We start from the raw sequence: 22,093 nt of genomic DNA, 5'->3' as shown, positions 1-22,093 counted from the left end.
GAGGATAGATGCCTTGATTTATTACTAAACACCAACTCCAATAACAACAACTACAACAGTTTTTTTTTTTTTAACAAAAAAAGAGTAAAAACGTTTTAAAATCGGAAATACTCAATTGTTTTTTTTTGCTTTGTTAAAAAAAAAAATCACTCAAGCGGGAGTAATGACTGACTAACGTCCTGAAACACTCCAATTCAGAATTTAAGTGAAACGTTTTGCAGTCTTTAATCCAAAGCAAAAAAAAAGAGCAAAAGTTCAATTGTGACAAAAACAAAATCTCAACCTTTATGATTCACTTTTGATTTTTTGGTGGCTACTTTTGTGAGCGTGTGTGTGCGTGCGTTTGATTCCGTTTCTGTTATTTCTGGTCGTTGTTCGGTTTGCCTTTGCATGTGTTGGTGATAATGCTGTAACGTGTATTAAAATTGCAGCTGATGCTGCAATAAAACAAAATTCCATTGTGTGCTTTTACTTCCATTGCAAAAAGAAAAAAAAAACACAAAGAACAACAAAAGGCAAATTGCGAATACTTTTTTGCTCGAGTGTATTCTTTTATACAAAAAGGTGGAGTGCTGAAGGTGTTGACGTTTCGTTGGCTTGTTTTTGTTTTTGTTTTGTCATACTACGTACATGCGCGCATACATATTGAGTGGCAGTAAATAAAATAAATTAAATTTTTTTTTTTCGGTGACTTGAAGATTTTTTGCATATTTCGCTGGTGGCTTTCAACTGAAATTTCGATGATCTTGTAAAGCCAACACACATTCACTTCGAACGCAGACGATGGCTGCTCTGTAAAGATTCGGCCACAGTAAAAGTCTGAAAATTTCAAGTAAATGGCAAAGAAAGAATATCAGCAGCACCAGCACCAGCAACAACAACAACAATAAGAGCAGCAATAAGAAAAAATTCACAAAAAAAATGCAAAATATTGTTTTCGTTTTGTAAATGCTTTTAAATAATTGTATTCTGTATGAAACGCGTTTAATCGTTCGAGAGTTCTTAACTTGGTCTGAAGGTAATCAGTTGTTCGGTTACCACAAAACAACGAAAATTGCCCAGCAATAATTGGCCCCTCAATAAAATAGAAAAAAGACATACACGGCACAAAATAGTGAAAATCAAGCATTTAAACACACAAAAAGACCCTCAATAGCCGCAACCCAAATCGCGCTCTACCACATCTTCGCCATCGTCTTGAAAAGTGTTGTGCTAAATATTCACCCACAACAGAGTTATTACAATAAATTTGTGCAAACTAAGAAAATGTATCTAAAATTTGTTACCTAAAAAAAAAATTCAATTCATACGAAAAAGTGAAAATTGGGTTTAACTCCCCCAAAAAATCGTACAACAAAGTTTTTGTTGTTTATAACTCATCGCCAGCAATAACGGCCTGACTTGTGGATAACTACTGCCGTTCAAACTCCAAAAAAAAGTATGTGGATTATCTATAGCTTTCAACTATGAGTTTACATTTTATTTGCTAAAAATCACTTAACGTAAGCTTTCATCACCATCACCGTTATCATCAACATCGTCAACGTCATCATCTATGCATTGCATAATCTGTGACAGAAAAATGCTTTCTTTCACTTGCTTTTTTTTACAGTCTTTTTGCCCTAGGAATGGGGCCCACTTTTATTATGATGTTAAAAATTTCTTTGGTTTTGGTCGACTTGGCTGGAATTTCTGTTGAAAAGCGTAACGAAAATTTTAGATAGCGGCGTTTTTGTGGTTTTCAACTAAAAAAAAAAATTATATTTAGTTGGCTCTCAAAGTGATGATAATTATCTATTTGCATAATTTTTGAGGGAGAAAGGTCGTAGGGAAATTTGAACACCATTTTTAAACGACTTTAATAGTTCAAAATAATGGTTTTTGAGTTAAATTTTTGCTAAGAATAAATTGTTATTTTTATGTAAACTATGAATTATTTCAAGACCGAATAAATTTAGCACAAAATGTGCTTTAATTGTAATAAAATGTTGAGAAAGGTTAGAGTGGCAGACTCACTTTGTTATTTGTAGTCCATTGTAATAGCCTATGGTGGGCATTGAACCTTTGCACTGGTAATTCAAACATACTATCAACTTTAAACTGAGTTATAACATAAAAGAAATTTGTTAAGGCTGCCCTTGAGTTTCAAAGTTTTATTTTTTGAATTTCAAATAATTATTTTTTTCATAAATTTCCTAAATTATATGAAATTTTTACTTAAATTAAGTAAATATAAGGATTTTCAATTAAAATAAGTCTAAATTATATAAAAATTAACGGAAAACATAGAAGAAATTTGTTAAGACTTGAGTTTCAAAGTTTTTTTTAAATTTCAAATAATTTTTTTTTATTTCCTAAATTAAATGAAATTTTAACTTAAATTAAGTAAATATGGGGATTTTCAATTAATTTAAGTCTAAATTATATAAAAATTAACAGAAAACTAGTAAAAGCGAGCTACACCACCGTGGATTCTGATAAAAATGTATACAAAATAAATTTAGTTGAAGGGCATAATTTTATTCTATATACCAAACTTCAGTTAAAACAGCAAAAATTAAAGCTTCTAGGAACAGGACAAAAAAAAAATCAAGGGACCGGCTTATATGGGAGCTATGCCAGGTTATAGACCGATTCGGACAGTTTTTGGAAGTCATGACAGAACACCATGTGCAAAATTTCAGCCAAATCGGACAAAAATTGCGGCTTCCAGGGGCTCAAGAAGCCCAATCGGGAGATCGGTTTATATGGGAGCTATATCAAGTTATAGACCGATTCGGGCCGTACTTAGCACAGTTATTGAAGTCATAATAGAACACCATGTGCAAATTTTTAGCTGAATCGGACAAAAATTGCGGCTTCCAGGGGCTCAAGATGACAAATCGGGAAGTCGTAACAGAACACCATGGAAGTCGTAACAGAACACCATGTGCAAAATTTCAGCCAAATCGGACAAAATTTGGGGCTTGTAAAGGCTGAGAAGTCAAATTGGGAGATCAGTTTATATGGGAGCTATATCAGGTTATAGACCGATTCGGATTGTACTTAGCACAGTTGTTGGAAGTCATAACAGAACACCATGTGCAAAATTTCATTAGCTGAATCGGACAAAAATTTCGGCTCCCAAGGGCTCAAGATGTCAAATCGGGAGATCGGTTTATATGGGAGCCATATCAGGTTATAGGCCGATTTGTACCGTACTTGGCACAGTTGTTGGAAGTTGTAACAAAATACTATATCAGTTTATAGACCGATTTGGGACGTATTTGACAAAGTTGTTGGAAGTAGTAACAACAGAAGTCATAACAGAAAACTATGTGCAAAATTTAAGGTAAATCGGACAAAAATTTAGGCTTCCAGGGTCTTAGGACGTCAAATCGGGGGATCGGTTATATCTGCTTATAAACGGAGCTATATCTGCTTATAAACCGATTTGGATCGTATTATGCACAGTTGTTGGAATTTAGAGAACACCATGTACACAATTTCATCCAAATCGGACAAAAATTGCGGCTTGTACGGGCTCAAGAAGTCAAATCGGGAGATCGGTTTATATGGAAGCTATATCAGGTTGTAGACCGATTCGGACAGTACTAAGCACAGTTGTTGGAAGTCATTAGAGAACATCATATACAAAATTTCAGCCAAATCGGACAAAAATTGGTGCTTGTAAGGCCTAAAGAAGTCAAATCGGGAGATCGGTTTTTATGGAAGCTATATCGAAACATGGACCGATATGACAATCCCAACCGACCTACACTAACAAGAAGTATTTGTGCACAAATTCAAGCGCCTAGCTTAATTCTTTCGAAAGATAAAGTGCTTTCGACAGACAGACTGACAAACAACCGCCATGTCCGTCCTAGAACGACGTTAAATGTCACGAGGATCAAGAAAAGAGATACTTTATGGGTTCTTAGACTTGGAGGCCGCCGAGGCGCACAGTTTAGCATGTCCGTCTATGTTGCCCAACGTCTGGGTTTAAATCCCGGCAAGAACATCAGAAAAAATTTTCAGCGGTGGTTATTTCTTGAAATTTTGTCTTTAGATAAAATTTCTTGAAATTTTGTCTTTAGAGAAAATTTAATGGAAATTTTGTCTTTAGAGAAAATTTCATGGAAATTTTGTCTTTAGAGAAAATTTCATGGAAATTTTGTCTTTAGAGAAAATTTCATGGAAATTTTGTCTTTAGAGAAAATTTCATGGAAATTTTGTCTTTAGAGAAAATTTCATGGAAATTTTGTCTTTAGAGAAAATTTCATGGAAATTTTGTCTTTAGAGAAAATTTCATGGAAATTTTGTCTTTCATGGAAATTTTGTCGTTAGAGAAAATTTCATGGAAATTTTGTCGTTAGAGAAAATTTCATGGAAATTTTGTCTTTAGAGAAAATTTCATGGAAATTTTGTCTTTAGAGAAAATTTCATGGAAATTTTGTCTTTAGAGAAAATTTCATGAAAATTTTGCCTTTAGAGAAAATTTCATGAAAATTTTGCCTTTAGAGAAAATTTCATGGAAATTTTGTCGTAAGAGAAATTTTTTTTGGAAATTTTTTCTTTAGAGAAAATTTCTTGAAATTTTGTCTTTAGAGAAAATTTCTTGAAATTTTGTCTTTAGAGAAAATTTCATGGAAATTTTGTCTTTAGAGAAAATTTCATGGAAATTTTGTTTTTAGAGAAAATTTCATGGAAATTTTGTTTTTAGAGAAAATTTCTTGAAATTTAGTCTTTGGAGAAAATTTCATGGAAATTTTGTCTTAAGAGAAAATTTCTTGAAATTTTTTCTTTAGAGAAAATTTCTTGAAATTTTGTCTTTAGAGAAAATTTCTTGAAATTTTGTCTTCAGAGAAAATTTCTTGAAATTTTGTCTTTAGAGAAAATTTCTTGAAATTTTGTCTTTAGAGAAAATTTCTTGAAATTTTGTCTTTGGAGAAAATTTCATGGAAATTTGATTGAAATTTTCTTTTTAGAAAAAAAGGTTTTATTTCCAGGCCACAAGGGATTTTAAGTGCCAAAATTCATGGTTTTGTTATGTATTTTGAGTACAAATATGCATGGAAGGACGGACAGATTGAAGGACATGACTAGACCGTATCAGAAAAAGATTCTGAGTTATCCCTAACATTAAGTAATGGGACTATCACTTCTATATTTTGGAAGTCTAAACAAACGTAAAGTGAAAGAAAATTACTTCTAGATTGATTTTTCTTATACGCACACCATTAATGAATTAACAAAAATATACATTTTAGCTTTAAGATTCAATATTGATTTAAAGTTTAGTTTGAGATATGTTGTCATATGTATTAATTCTCAGAGCAGTACACATTTTTATACCCATTCTCATCTGCCTATCCATAACTTTTTTTATGCATTGTGAAAGTATTATTAAATAACATAAAAATATTTCTACTTGAATAGCTCAATATTGAATAAAAAAATAATTTAAATGCCTTTGGCGTTTTTAGGAATTTTCTTTTAACACTTTCTTTCTTTCTTTAAAAACCATTTGCTTTGGGGTAATTTTTCATAGCCAGTCTTCATGCAGCTAGCCTTAAATGCTCATTGACAAAATAAAACAAGGAAAATTATTTTCCCCACAATTTTTCATTTGATTTTCCCAAGCAAGTGTGCCTGCCCACATGTCTGGCTAGGTCTATACGCCTATAAGTTTGTTTGCCTTTCTTAAGCACCCCACTCTTCATCTCTCTCTGTCTTTCTCCATTGCTTAATGCAATTTTTCTCCAAATATGCTCCTTGTGTCTGCATGAGGATTTTGTAATATCTTTAAATTTGTTGCATTTACCAACAGTTTTGGTTTTTGTTTACTATTTTTTTCTTGGATTTTCCTTTGGCTTAATGTTGCTTTTATTTGAATTTCATGATTATCGGCTATTTGTTTCTTTTTGCTGGCTTCTTTATATAAAAAGCTTTTTTCATGCTTTACAATTTATTTTCTACTTTTGTTTGTAATAACAGCGAATATAATTCGATTTACAGTTGAGCTTTTGATTATTTTGATGGTTTGGTTTTGCTTTTGCAAAATCCTATAAACAAGCAATGTAGGTGCTTTAGAGTAAGCGCACATTGGAAACATGTGCTACCATTATGTCTGGGTATACGGCGGAGGGGTCTTTCCTTAATCTTTGTTACAAACATGTACATAATAATTGCATTGCATTGCAAGAGTTTAATAACTTGTTATGAGGTGCTTTTAGAGAGGAAAAGGTGGCAAATGATTTGTAAATGTTTCTACTTTCTGTTCTGAGTAGAAGTGAAATTTTGTGATTAGATATTTTAGACATTGAGATGCATACTCTTAAAAAGACGCATTTTCCTTAAATCAAGTGAAATGTGGGATTTGACTGAGCTAACCTGTATATTATCGACTTTTAAATGACGGCCAATGGCGGCCATGAAAGCCATGAAAGACAAAATTTCCATGAAATTTTCTCTAAAGACAAAATTTCCATGAAATTTTCTCTAAAGACAAAATTTCCATGAAATTTTCTCTAAAGACAAAATTTCCATGAAATTTTCTCTAAAGACAAAATTTCCATGAAATTATCTCTAAAGGCAAAATTTCCATGAAATTTTCTCTCTAAAGACAAAATTTCCATGAAATATTCTCTAAAGATAAAATTTCCATAAAATGACAATCCTAAAAAGACAAAATTTCTATGAAATTTTCTCTAAAGACAAAATTTCTATGAAATGTTCTCTAAACAAAATTTCTATGAAATTTTCTCCAAAGACAAAATTTCTATGAAATTTTCTCCAAAGACAAAATTTCTATGCAATTTTCCCTAAAGACAAAATTTCTATGAAATTTTCTCTAAAGACAAAATTTCTATGAAATTTTCTCTAAAGACAAAATTTCTATGAAATTTTCTCTAAAGACAAAATTTCTATGAAATTTTCTCTAAAGACAAAATTTCCATGAAATTTTCTCTAGACAAAATTTCCATGAAATTTTCTCTAAAGACAAAATTTCCCTGAAATTTTTTCTAAAGACGAAATTTCCATGAAATTTTTTCTAAAGACGAAATTTCCATGAAATTTTCTCTAAAGTCAAAATTTCCATGAAATTTTCTCTAAAGACAAAATTTCCATGAAATTTTCTCTAGAGACAAAATTTCCATGGAATTTTCTCTAAAGACAAAATTTCCATGAAATTTTCTCTAAAGACAAGATTTTTATGAAATTTGCTCTAAAGACAAATTTTTATGAAATTTGCTCTAAAGACGAAAATTCTTTGAAATTTCTCTTTATTTGCTTTAGAGAAAGCCAAAATTTCCAAGAAATTTTCTCTTACGATAAAAATTCCATGAAATTTCTCTAAAGACATAAAATTTCCCATTAAATTTTCACTAAGGCAAAATTTCCATGAAATTTTCTCTAAAGACAAAAGACGATAGTTACCTAAAAGACAAAGGGTGAGAGATGCCCTATGTCTGCGGTGTGAGACTTAGAGTGTTTTGGGAAAAAACACTGAAGTTGCTTCGAGGCGTCGTTTTGATATTGGAAGTCTCTCTTTATCTCTACATCCGAACTAGGCGATCTCGCTCCTAAGATAGTTGTAGAAAGAGAAAGTGCTCTTAATAAAACTTTCTACAGTCCGGTTGAGCGAACAAGGCCAAGGAGAGGTTGTGGAGGAATTTCCGCGAATGGGAAGAATCCCCGTACGAACCGAGCTAGCGATATCTCTAACTTGATTGTCCTCGTCTGTGTGTGCCTGAAAAATCCGACCCAGCCTGTACGATGTTGGAGGTAGTTGTTCTTGTCGAATAGCAACTAAATGATTGACCAGGACATTGCGTTGGGGGCATTTTCACTTGTAGCTTGTGGTCAGGCCATGCAAGTGCTCCTCTTTCCAGCGAATAGAAAATTGTTGAGCCAAAGCCTGCATTTTACGATATCGATTCACCAAACTAAGAGGGGCTTCGCCAATCGAAGGTTCTGGGGGAGACAAAAGAGGCGTGCCTATTAGAAAATGACCCGGGGTGAGAGCAACAATATCTTGCGCGGAGTCAGTCATAGGACATAGTGGCCTTGAATTCAAACAAGCCTGAACTCGAGAAAGCACCGTATTCAGTTCTTCAAATCCTTGGCATACTTTCGAAAATGTAGTTTAAAACTTCTCACCGGCGCTTCGCAGAGTCCTCCCATATGAGGAGCACCGGCCGGTATAAAATGCCAAGAGATCTCTCGAAGTCCTAATGAAGAGTAAATAGTCTCTCAACTTTCGCATATAAAACTCTTAAAATCCCTTTCTATCTCACGAGATGCCCCGATGTAATTTGTATTTGCAATGAAACGATGAAACGCTGCCAAAAATGTCGCAGTCGACAAATCAGATGTAGCCTCCAAGTGAATCGCCTTGGTCGAAAAGCAGACAAATACGCACACGTATCCTTTCGTGACCCGACAAGCTCTACTAGTGAAGGATTGTATATCGAAGGGCCCCGCAAAATCCACTCCTGTGGTGGTAAAATACCGAAATGGTCTATGAAATTTTCTCTCAAGACAAAATTTCCATGAAATTTTCTCTTAAGACGAAATTTCCATGAAATTTTCTCTTAAGACAAAATTTCCATGAAATTTTCTCTTAAGACAAAATTTCCATAAAATTTTCTCTAAGGACAAAATTTCTATGAAAATTTTCTCTAAAGACAAAATTTCCATGAATTTTCTCTAAAGACAAAATTTCCATGAATTTTCTCTGAAGACAAAATTTCCATGAATTTTCTCTAAAGACCAAATTTTTATGAAATTTCTCTAAAGACAAAATTTCCATAAAATTTTCTCTAAAGACAAAATTTCCATGAAATTTTCTGTAAAACCAAAATTTCCATGAAATGCTCTCTCTGGTCATTGTGATTAGAAAAATTGGTGTCACCACTGCCGCAGCTAAATCCTTAAGGCCATTGGCCAATTCTACTGTTTTATGGTCCTTTGACTAATCGCTTCAATTGCCCCAATTTACCTCAGTAATAAATCCATTTACATTGCCTTTCGCGACAATTTTGACACTTTCAAGTCTTTTATTTCGATTCGAGTCAAACTGAATACTGCAATTTGGCACATCTTTTCGAAGCAATTATGCCAGGAAAACCATTGTTTGAGGCATCATGTAAAAGTAAAGAAGAAAAACATTGTTTTGTGTTAATCTACAACAATTCAAGGTACAAGTTCCTACAAGCCCAAAAAATACCTAAAACAATCGAACATAAAAAATCAAGCCAAGCAATTGTATGCAAAATACATTTTTTTTACACTTTTGCAGCTATGAATTATCTCTTTATGAAGATGATGATGATGTTGGGCTAGCTGTGGCAGTTGATGTTATGTTTCTGTGTTTATAAGGTTTTTCATCATTTTATTTTTTTTTCCATCAACTCTTAAGGGAATTGAGAGGTTTTCACTGGGCCCACAGTCAACAACAAAGCAAAGACATCGAGCTGCTATTTGAAGTCAGACCCAAAAGTCATTTGAGTGCTGCACAGTTTACTGACTTGTTGGATGGCTGTTTGGTTGGTTAACACCAAGAGTTATGCCACACAAAAATCACACTCGCACACTTGGTTGGACTATGCCTGCCATAGTCAGAGAGACACACATCGAACGAAATCTTAGGCCAAAATGCAAAAGAGGCTTACGTAATGTGATTTTTTATGATGACTTTTTTCCATGCAGCAGCCACCACAGACAGCAGCCACATGGATAGTTGTTGTAGTCACAGCAATGAAAAACTTGTTGATGTCTGACGTTTTCTTTTTCGCTGGTTCGGTTCGTTCATCGGTCTCTACCTCCAAATGTCTGCATGAATTTTAACGCTTTACTTTTTGTTTTGTAGGTTGTGTTACAGATTTAGTTTTTGTATTCAATTTAACTTGGTTTTAAATCGATTTTTGACAACATTTTTTTTTTTTTTTGATTTTGAGGAAAACTTTTGAGTTTCTTATTACAAATAAAAAAAAAAAAATACATATAACCAAATGATATATGTATATCACGGTTTTCAAGGATTTTCTTGCAATTTGTTTTTCCGTATAGTTACCATGTTAATAAAATCTACAAAAAAAAATAGCCAACACTTTGGGGGTTTATCAGACACACAACAGGAGGAAATGTGTGGAAACCAACACAGCTGGAAATGTAAGGTTTATAACATTTAAAATTATTATGAAATTGCAAAACAGACAGGCTAATAGGGCAATTGAAATGCAATTTTGATTAAAATGAATATTTTTAGAATCAATTTTGTTTTCATTGTTGGCTCTAAAAAGTATTTTAAGATGTGGGATGATACAATGCGACTTTTTGTTTTGATAATTACAAAAGACTTAAGAAACGAACCTGATAAAACCATGCTGGTGAAGAAGTTGGTGAAGTTTTGATGGGCTCGCATATTTTCTTTATAATGGATTTAGACCATACTTAACATAGTTGTTGCGAGACAAAACAAAACACTTTACGCAACATTTCAGCCAAATCGGATAATAATTGCGCTAAGTAGAGGCTCAAGAAGTCTAGATCCAAGATCGGTTTATAGGGCCGAATTGGCACAGTTGTTGGAAGTCATACCAAAACGCTACGTGTAAAATGTTAGCAAAATTAGATAAGGATTGCGCCCACTAGTATCGCAAGAAGTCAAGATCCAAGATCGGTTTATATGGCAGCTATATCAAAACATGGACCGATATGCCCCATTTACAGTCCCAACCGACCTACACTAAGTATTTGTGCACAATTTCAAGCGCCCAGCTTTATTCCTTCGACAGTTAGTGTGCTTTCAACATACAGACTGAAAAACGTCCGCCATGCCCATCCTAGAACGACGTAAAATGTCATGACGATCAAGAAAAGAGCTACTTTATGGGTTCTTAGACTGGGAAGCCGCCGTGGTTTAGCATGTCCGCTTATGTTGCCGAACGTCTGGGCTTAAATCCCGGCAAGAACATTAGAAAAAATTTTCAGGGGTGGTTATACCTTTAAAAAGCTGGCTACATTTGTGAGGATCCTGTCATGTTAAAACTTCTGTATCAAGTGGTTCCGCTATGCGGAACACCGTTAAACTTGGCATAAAAAAGTATGCCCCTGATCATTGAGCTTAAACTTTAATCGGACTGCACTCATTGACATGAGAGAAGTTTCCTCTGTTCCTTTATGGAATGTTCGTGGGAAATTTAGGTTTAGTAGTTTGGGTCTTAAACGCATATTTCGAAGTGTTAACAACGGAATGACTAAATTATTATACATCCATCCTATGGCTGATGGTAAAATAAAATAAAATAAAAAAATAAAATTAAATAAATAAAAAATAAAATTAAATTAAAAAAATATTAAAAAAAAAACGAAAGTCCATGTACACTCTATGATCGAAAACTGCCAGATAGTCCCGCTCACTTCGAGGCCCATCAGATATTAGCACAGCATTACAGGTGTTGTGCGTCTTTGGGACTTGGGATCTAGCATAACTATATAGAGAAGAATAACGGTTTTTAATAAATTCGCCTTATGCAAGTATGCGATGGCAACTTGTGCTCTGCTTTTTTAAGTCTTGCTGTTGGGGCTTTGGTGGCCATACAAATTTAGTAGTCCCTGCAAAATTGCATATGAATGGAGGGTACTTCCATTGATTCCCAAAGAAAGAGCTCGTGCTGAGGACCATCCTTGCCTTCCATCAACATCAGTAATCATCAGTAACTCTCATCATGATTGCATTCGCAGTGACTGGCTTGCAAGGAATTTCGCCAAAATATCTCGCCAATTCTCTGGAATTAATCGCACATGCGGCTGATGTCATGCTACTAATCCGAGGCAAGTTTATGTCAACGCATATGCTGACGATGTCAAGTCACTGATCTGAGGCAAGTTTTTATCGACGATCAGTTAGCTTATGGAGAGGTCAATGAGGAGACTGTCAAGATGAGCTACAAGAAATGGGTTTAGAACCAATCCAAGCTAGACAGAGCTGGTGATATCCAAACGAATCTGTATGACCTTTCCAGATGAGAGGGTTGGAAGACGGATACTGTGTTTGAGTAAGTTGAGACCTCTGTAGAGACACCCCATATCAGGGTGTCGCTGATACAGTATCAGTAGAGGTATTTCAGGCGTAGATCTGTGACATAACGATAGCCGCAAGGAAAATCCGGGCAAGGGTTTATCGTCTTCGAAGATCGGCATTTGTGTTGATGGTATGAGGTCGCTTAGAGCCTAGGAGTCAAAGATAGTGGTCCACTGAGAGCAATTGGGACACTCTGGTCTATTGTCAACCAAATATGAACGAAGGAGCCATTGGTTTTTGCCAAGAGGTCAATAAGCACCGTTGCAGGAGTTACAACCGGGCACTGTGAGATAAGACATATGGAAATCCTGAATAATGTAATATGCAGAAGTTGGCGCAACGAGAAAGAGGAGGAGGCTGTCGAGTATTTGGTTGGTCATGTCCATTTCACAGCTTTTTAGCTTTCCTATCTTGGTGAGGTGATTTTTCGCCGATTTGGGTGATGTTGAAGACACCTCAAATACGTGGACAAGGGACGGGATGCTTTCGACAGGGCGCGATAAAATCCCACACGCGCGACAATGAGTAAGTGTTGGGAATAGACCGGTGCCTCTCTCGAGATGTCTATGCATGTGGGCGTGACGGATAGGCACTTGTTCCCCACACTCTTCTCACATCTGTTAACCTCCTTATCACGTCTCTAGATCTGATCATCCACAATGGACCAATACTGACATCTGAGTTAACTCGACGTTGTGGAGGGCTATCCGTTCATCCTAAACCAAAACCTTTAGATTCGATATAAAGGGTTTTTCTCAGGGATGGTACAAAAGTATAGGAGGCCACCGTAGCGCAGAGGTTAGCATGTCCGCCTATGACGCTGAACGCCTGGGTTCGAATCCTGGCGAGACCATCAGAAAAAATTTTCAACGGTGGTTTTCGCCTCCTAATGCTGGCAACATTTGTGAGGTACTATGCCATGTAAAACTTCTCTCGAAAGAGGTGTCGCATTGTGGCACGCCGTTCTGACTCGACTATAAAAAGGAGGCCCCATATCATTGAGCTTATTTTGCGAAGCTTGCCGTTCTTTTAACATTTCTCTTCAGTAATTTTTGCTACGTCAAGTGAATGTTCTATACCAAAAAGCCAGCGACGATTGATGAACTTCGTACGAATATCGAACGCGAAAACCGTCGAAATTCTGTCATGAAAAAGAAATTGAGTTCTATACATATGGGGCATCAAACGTACTTTCACAGAAATGTAGAATTTCCTTGATGTCCACAACCGTTTTTGTTTAAATTAAAAAAAAATATATATTGTACCACTTTTATAGAAAAACCCGATACATGGACCTTCCGATTTCACATTTTGAGCAATGAAAATTGACTTTTCCCCTACAAGACTCAAATTGTACAGATTTCAGCTGACATTTGGTATGGTAGAGAGATTCATGATAGAAAGATGATCTGGTCTCTTTATACACTACACTAAAACTGTAGTACAGGGTATGATAACTTAGTGAATTGGTTTCTAACACCTAGAAGGAAGAGAGCTAGACCCATTTATAAGTATACCGATCGACTCAGAAACAATTTCTGATTCGATTTAGCTATGTCCGTCTGTCTGTCCGTATGTTCATGTTAATATGTGTACAAAGTACAGGACGCAACTGTCATCCGATCGTCTTCAAAATTGGTACAGGCTTTTCGAATTGGAAGAAGGCTTTTGGAATTGAAAGAAGACTTTTGGAACGGAATTCCTAACTTAGAATTTCTTTTTCGAGATTACTTTTTTAGTATTTGGAGCGCACAACAAGCCGATTAGTGGTTTGGGTGTATGTCCATAGTGACATGGGGCGGATTAATAGCCGCACCCTCTTGTCAACCGAATCTTACCTACCCCCATGACTCTCGGTGAATGCGATACAAATCGGTTGAGATTTAGATAAAGCCTTTGCAAGCGCATTTATCAACCGATCTGCTAAATATTTTGCGAAAAGCTTTCCTTTCCAATTTCCAAAACTTCCTCGGGTTTTGGTTGAACTCGATTCAGATTTGGATATAGGGTGATTTTTTAGCTACTATCTTTTTGGCAAAACTTATTTAAACGTGCTCTGCTAAGAAAGTTCATCGCGCGCTGCATTGTGTTCAGCGACGAAGCTCATTTTAGTCTCAATGGCTACGTAAATAAGCAGAATTGTCGATTTTGGAGTGAAGATCAGCCAGAAGCATTGCCAGAGCTACCAATCCAGAAAAATTCACAGTCTGGTGGCATCATTGGACCGTATTTCTTCAAAGATGATGCGAGTCGTAACGTAACTGTCAATGGTGAGCGCTACCGCTACCGTTTTTTTGCCCAAAATGCAAGAGCTTAACTTGCATAACATGTGGTTTCAACAAGACGGTGCCACATGCCCCACAGCACGCGTAACAACGGACTTATTGAGAGGCGAATTCAGTGAACATTTATTTTCACATTCGGGACCGGTCAATTGATCGCTTATATCGTGCGATTTAACGCCTTTAGTCTATGTTTTGTGGGGCTATGTTAAAGCTCATGTCTATACAGACAAGCCCGCTTCAATTGACACATTAGAAGACAACATTAAAGCATTTACTCGTGAGATACCCGTCGAAATGTTGGAAAGAGTATACAAAAATTTGACTAAGCGAATGGATCATTTGAGGCGCATTCAAGGTCAACATTTGCATGAAATAATCATCAAACATTAAATTATATGGACCGTACTATCGATTCACATAAATATTTCATGCATTTTTCTGAGTTTTAAGTGTTTTTTTTTTGAAAAACTTTCCTATAGCTCTTAAAAAATCATACTTTTTATGTTCGTCCGATTTTGACGAATATCGCAATATTGTGTTAGACGAATATCGCAATATTGTGTTAGAAATCGGTTCAGATTTAGATATAGTTCCCATATATATGCAACATCTGATTTTCACTTCTTGAGTTGTTTCAAGCGCAAAAATTAACCAATCTTCTCAAAATTTTGCATACCGCTTTCTTCAACGACTACCACAATATGTATGAATTTTCGTCGGAATCGGTTCGGATTAGGATATAGCTTCCATATATATGTTCGTCCAATTTTAACTAATACTGTAAAAAGTTGGAGAATTGTTAACCGATCCTCACTACATTGGATCCGACTCTTTCTCTTACAACTCTACTGATCACAAGTGAATTTCTTATAAATCGGTTCAGATTTAGGTATAGCTGCCTTATATATGTAATTCCCGATTTTCATTTTTAGGGCCTTAGCAAACTGATTGATCAACAGGTCTTCTCAAAATGTTGCACTGCGATTTCCTTTATGCCTCCTTTATGTCGAAATTCTACATTACAAATTTTAACAAATTTTAGATTCGACCACTTAGGTTGCATACTCAATATGGTGTAGGGTATCAAAAGATCGGATTTGCCCAATTTTAGCCCGTCCTTACTTGTTTTAGTTAGACTATACATGAAGGCGAAAACTTAAAACTCTTGCCAATTGCAGTATATTGTATAGCGAAACGCAACACGAAAGACTTAAGAAACAAACTTCTTAAAGTCATTTCATTTCAAAGTATTGTCGTAAACATCATTAATATGGTAGATGCTAAAGCAAATTTCGTTCTTAACTCTCGACTACTTTTGAATATTATCTAGGTCGCGACCTCTTTCAATGTTCCATTTTTTTTCTTTTGCAATCATTTATAGTCTCTTTATTCCACATATTCTATTTAGAAGTTTAAAATCTTTGGCATCAAACACCATTTGCATAACGTTCTTGACCGACTCAAGAACTTTATTGGTCATTAAATCAATATTGACTTCCCTCAAGCACTAATCTCAAGAGTAATAAATCGATTTCCGTTTATGAAAGAGTGAAAACTTAAAAAACTCTTAACTGAAGTTACTCTTTTGATTCATATGGTAGAGGTTTTTTCTAGCAAGGTGGCAAAGCGAAATCACTAGCAGATCATTGATATACAATTTTCCCATTTTCATTTTCAACCATTTTGCGTGCAAATAGCAATAGCAGTGGCAAAATATTTAATAATAACATTCGATGTTGTTGTACTTTTAAGTATGCTGCAATGCAAGCAAAAAAAGAGGAAACAAAAACAAAGGCAACCGCTATTAACTCAACTTTACTCTGAATTGGTTTTTCTGCTTTTTTGGCATAGGTGTTGTTGTGTTTGCTTTACCACCCATACATGCATACATGTGCATGCACACGTTATTGAATAGTGTGTCATTTGTTATGATGGAGTAACAGACATGGCATGGGAAATATTTAACATTTGTTTGAGTTTAGGTGACAAACACAAAGAAACAGAGAGGAGGTTTTCTTTTTAACCCAAAGCCGCTGCTGCCGCTACTGCCAATGCTGTTTCTTTGTCTTTGATACTGAAAAAATGAAAACGAAAGTGAAAATTTCCATAAAGTGCAAAAGTGCCCAACAGAGGAAGAGGCTGTTGCCTTTAACACTCGCATTTGTTGTTTGCCATCATCATCGAAGTTTAAAGACAAACTTTAAAACCAAGCATGTGAGTCTTTAAAAATGTTTAATTCAACATTGTGTGCGAGTGAGATACAGTGTGTGAGTGTATATGTGGGCAAACATGTTGCGTTTTGTACTATTTCAAATATTTTCAGCATATATACGAATTTTTTCGAGCATAGACACTGTTAATGAATTATTAATTTTTGTTTTATTTTCTTTTTCAATTTCGAGTGAACTTCTCTTCTTATTTCGCTTTTATTGATAGCTTGCAAAAAAAAAAAAAAAATAAAAGCGTAATGAGATTCATGTATGTATGTTCGTCTTGGTTGCGGAAATAAGGTTTCTGATGAAGTCCCAAATGAATGCCACTTGTATTTGCATTTTGTTTGAAGGTGGTTAATTAAAACTATGTTAATCGCTTGTATTAATGAAAAATATTTAATGAATATTTTATACATCCCATTATATAATTGCATTTTATAGCCTCTTTTTGTTCATTAAATTGTTGGTTTTTCTTAAGCATTTTCATATGTTGCCATCACTTGGCTTGTCAGTGTGCTGCTTGCAAGCTTATTTGAAATTTTGATTATAATTTTATGTGGCTAGGGTTTGCTTCATTCACTCATTCAACATGAAGACAACAAAAAAAAATTGACATTTTATTTTAAAGTATTTGAAATTTCATTTTGAGGAGGAATTCAAGCTGAATCTTACAATGAATTGAAATCAGTAGCTTGTTTGAATAAAATTCGATTGCCGTATTTAATCAACATTTAATGACTCATTCACTATTTTTCTTCTATGCAAACTCGAAGTTGGTTAAAAGACAAATATTGACCTAAAAACTGATTGAATGTAGATTCCAATTATCTTAAAGCAAAAACAAAAAGTAAAAGTGATGTGAGACTCGGCCGGACCATAGTTTTTATGGTAATTATCACAGAATATTTAAAACCGTTCTGAGCATGCCAAAGTCTAAATGAAGAGGTTAGATTTTAGAAGTAATTTGCTATCAAACTCTCTGAGATATTTTAGACCATTTTAATACCATTGAGCAGGAGAAGGTAGATACTTTCTAGTTCCTACAGTTTAGCCAACCAAATATTCACATCCGCTAATTCAGACAAGTCTTCAAAGAAATAGGAATAAGGAGGGTTGCCAGTATATTTCTGTCCCTTGTCCCCAAAATTCGAATCTTTTGTCCCCAAAAATCCCCAATCACAAGTGAATATTCCGCAAATCCGCAAACAATTTTGAAATTCAATTTTTCATTAATCTTCCAAAGGAGGATTTAAAGATTTATACAGAAACTAAATTGTCAGACATATAGGCGGGAGGTTTGTGAACATTCCCAAATTATGTGGCTCAATCTAGACTTGAAGAGGTTGTTGTTGTTGTAGCAGTGTGTTGTGTTCTATATTTCGTCTGCTTGATTCTGTTGAATGGCCAGATCTAGGAACTCTGCGACTAAAATGGGGTGCGTGCAGAGGGATCTGGGTCTGGCTGGGCTTTATAGGAATTGAGGCGGCTGCATCTGCCGTATCGTAATTGAGGCAGAACTACTCTGGTTTGCATGGGGAGGTCAATTTCTTCAGGTGCAATGGGAGGCGGACGTTCTCCAAGCACCACATTCACCCGGAAGCTATTAACCGCATCTTCTACCGTGTCTGCATGAATGTTGTCTAAGCCCGCTTGATATGCCACTTGATCTAGAGGTTCTTTCTTCTAGCGCTGGACCTCACGTGATGGACTATCCACTAGATGATGATTTGGATGGTCTCTGCGATAAAAGCCCAGAAGGTATTGCTTAGACAGCAAGAAGTTTTGTCTTCGCACTGATAGGATCTTTGTCTCCTGATGGAGGTGGTCCACATATGAACTGAGGAGACAGCCCGTAGCAGTTCGAAGGGGGAGCTGTTGCTTTGTACGTGGTCAACAAAGGTTTTTTTTGTCAGCACCCCAAGTGCTGCCGGCAAGTGATTAGAGGATATTGTTTCTACTTTTGACTTTATCGCAAATTGCTGTGGCATGTGAGGAGAATTTGTAAGATCTGTCAAATGTTACACCAAGTATTTTGGGACACTTGATGGTCGGAATTGTCATTGCGTGCATTTAGTGAACAATGTGGCTAAAGATATCAAATCTTTAGACGGACATCATTTCTTGCAGCAAAATAAGAGGCAAGTTCGTTGAGGTAGATGTATCACCTATCGCAGATGTCATCAATAGGTGGATATGATATGATCTCTTTGGCTTCTGGAGGAGGTCGAATATGGGATAGGTAGAGGTTAAACAGTGCCGGAGATATCAACCGCCTTGGGGAACTCTCTTTTTCACTCTAAGATGTTTCGGCGTCTTATCCCTAAATTCCACATATGTCTGGCAACCACAAAGATAATTCGCGACCCAGCGTTTCCGGGGTTCTTTTCAATCTCGGCACGGACCAGAAGTCTGCGGAGAAAGCACTCCGGGATGTGCCTCTCCCATGAAGAAAAAAGGACGAACACGTACACTGAGGCGGCAGACCTTGGCGATGAAAGATTCCATCGGGTCAATCCGGTGCGTACAACCTGCTGCCATGGGATTGATGAGCTTTTGTATCGCTGGGTAGACGTCTCAGTCGTTGCATCGGTCATGACAGGTTACTGTCTGATCAGAAAACATGCTGACAGACTAAAGATTGCAAGTAACGACTTTTGCAGAAGCTGCGAGGACGTCGAGGAAGAAGAGACTATAAAACATCTGCTGTGTGTGTGTCACTGGCAGTTAGAAGGAGTTCAATATTTAGCCTTTAATTTTTTGAGAACTTTCTCATTTAGCGGTTGTTGGGCCATTTGTAAGTTGTTGGGCTTTTTAAAGTGATGTGGATAGTTAAACGGTAGGAATTAGAAGGCATCTCCTTCTCCTGTTCTTGTGTTATCACAATGGACGAAAACGTCTTGATGTGTTTGATAGCAGACTGTCACTTAAAAATAACGTAACCTACCCAAATCGGATAATAATTGCGCACTTAAGAGGCTCAAGAAATCATATCAGGAGAAAGGTTTTAATAAGAGTTATAAAAAATTATTGACCGATTTGGACCATACTAAGCATGTATATTAAATAGGGGTTTCCTTCATCAGTTATATTAAAATTGCTTACCGTTCTCGATGTTCATCTGCTAGAAATCGCTGATCAAGCCGGCTGTTTGTCAGATTTTTAAAATTTTCCTCTTAGTATAGTGGGCGGATAGTCTGTGGCTAGACGCGAATCTGTACATGGGTGCTGTATTCCCAGCTTTCAATTTGTTGACTTTTGAAAAGAGGTCATTGAGCTCTATTACAGAAGCTTTAACCAGCAGGTGCTTTGTTTCTGTTCCTTTATTCAGGGGCACAGGCTTACTTTTTTGTGGAGACGGTTTTTTTTGACGTTGACAATCTTGCAGACGTATCTCTAAGTGATTTCCTGAAATACGTAGTCAAGACGGAATGATACCGACAGGGTAGGCAATGAGAGGTTAGAAGCGATAAAGTGTGCATGGATGTGCAGATTTTTTTCCGATCTTGGAGATCATGACGATATCTCTCTAGGAGGTCAAATACGTAGACAACAAGGGGTGGAACCGACAGGGGAGGCAATGAGACCCTTGGTTTTGGCATCTTTCCGGAGGCCACCCGCTTTGTTCTAAGCTTGATGTAGGGCATCATTTTGGAGCAACAATTCACACCCGGATTGCTTTCAGTTCTCTTGATATAGAGCATCATATTGGAGCACCAACTAACACTCGGTTTTCTTTCAGTTCATGTTAGTTACAAATGTCCTCCTGAGCACAGTCCTTTTCTTTCAGTTTCTCTTCTGCTCTGACTTCTCTGAAGTTTGTTATCATCGTAGTTGGATGACTCACCAAAATAATCACATGGTTTTTTATTTTGTAATCCATCTTGGAGCACTGATTTCGTAGATCCTTTCCAAATAAGTGGAATGTACCAGTATGACGGCTTTTTGGAGCTAATTGCAAATTCCGAGAAGAAATCTTGTTTTTTCCGGAGCATTTCTAGATCCTAAAAATATATGATAATTAAAAAAAATTAACACATGAAGCCGTCTAGGTTTTTGAGGAGAAAAAAAAAAGTTTTTCTTTTATGCTAATCGTCTCGTTAGTAAAATCGATTTTTATAGCCTATGGTGGATAGGATACCGAAATATTGATCTGAGACCCAACACAGTATATATATTCTTGATCCTCTTGACATTCAAAGTCGATTTAGTCATGTCCGCCTCTATGTCTGTCCGTTCTCCACAATCAAATTTGTCTTAACAAATTAAATAACGATGGGAAAACTCCGGCAAGGTAAGCAGCAAGCTCCGAAGAGACTTAGACAGGACGTCGACATTCGCAAGAACCCTTTTAATACCTCGTGTTCGAAAGAATATCAGACAAGGAAGAATTTTTCTGCAAACATTTCAGCCAATTGGTTAGCCTTATCAACCGGGTCAGTGAATATCTGGTCATCTTTAACTGGTCATCTTTAGTCGGGATAGTCGGCGAGTAGCCATTTGAAACTAAATTTCCCATAACATTCCATTAAGGAACAGGGGATACTTCTCTCATATCAATGAGTGCAGTCCTATTAAAGTTTAAGGTCAGGGATAAGGGGCCTACGCCAGTTCCTGAATTTTTCTTCTTTGATCTGACACCATTACTGCATGTCTGATAAATGACTTCATTCCAATTAGGATAAACCTTTCAATCATTTCAGCAGCAGCATTTATGTCGTCGTTCAAGAAACAAAGTTTCGAGTTGAAATGTCGGACAAAATCATTGAGCTTTGGTATTTTTATTGTTGTTGTAGCAGTGTGTTGTACACTAAGGGCGGCAGACCTTGCCGATAAAATATTCCATTGGGTCGATCCAGTACGTTAAACCTTCTGACATGGGATTGTAAATGGATCATATGGGTCCATGTTTTGATATAGCTGTCATATAAACCAATCTCGGATCTTGACTTCTTAAGCCTTCGTCTCAAAAGAAAAACAAACGAAAATTATAAAATTAAAATGATATTTGCCTTTACAAGTAAAAAAACTTTTAAAAAAGGGTTCGGCAGGGTCCGGCCGTGTTTCGAACCAAGGCACAAGAAGCAATAGCGAGAGTCGTTGCCGTTGTCTGGTGTTCGAAGCCATCAATACAACTTCCAAAAGATGCACAGAATCATGTGTATGCCGTGGGAGTGGTGTAATTGTGTAGACAAAAATCTGTCATTACACAAACACATGGATTGGTAAAGGAACAGCTAGAAGACAGGGTTGTCGCGCGTGGGCAATGTGGTATTTATATCACAACATACCAATGTACAGCCCTTGTACGACCCTTCACACCTAATATGGGTGATGAGTCATTCTAGCCAAATGACGAAACGCTTCCCATAGTGGTTGGTGTGTGTGGCGATCCCTGGCTTTTCATTTAGATTGCAAAAAATCTCCGATTGAAAGAGAAACAAACGAAAGTTGTAAAATTAAAATGATTATCGCCCTAACAAGCAAAAAAACTTGAAAATGAGGTGTTTTGTTTCGACTTTCAACAA

The sequence above is a fragment of the Stomoxys calcitrans genome, chromosome 5 (assembly GCF_963082655.1).
Source record: "Stomoxys calcitrans chromosome 5, idStoCalc2.1, whole genome shotgun sequence".
Classification (NCBI taxonomy): Eukaryota; Metazoa; Arthropoda; class Insecta; order Diptera; family Muscidae; genus Stomoxys; species Stomoxys calcitrans.
This window is presented reverse-complemented; position numbering follows the sequence as displayed.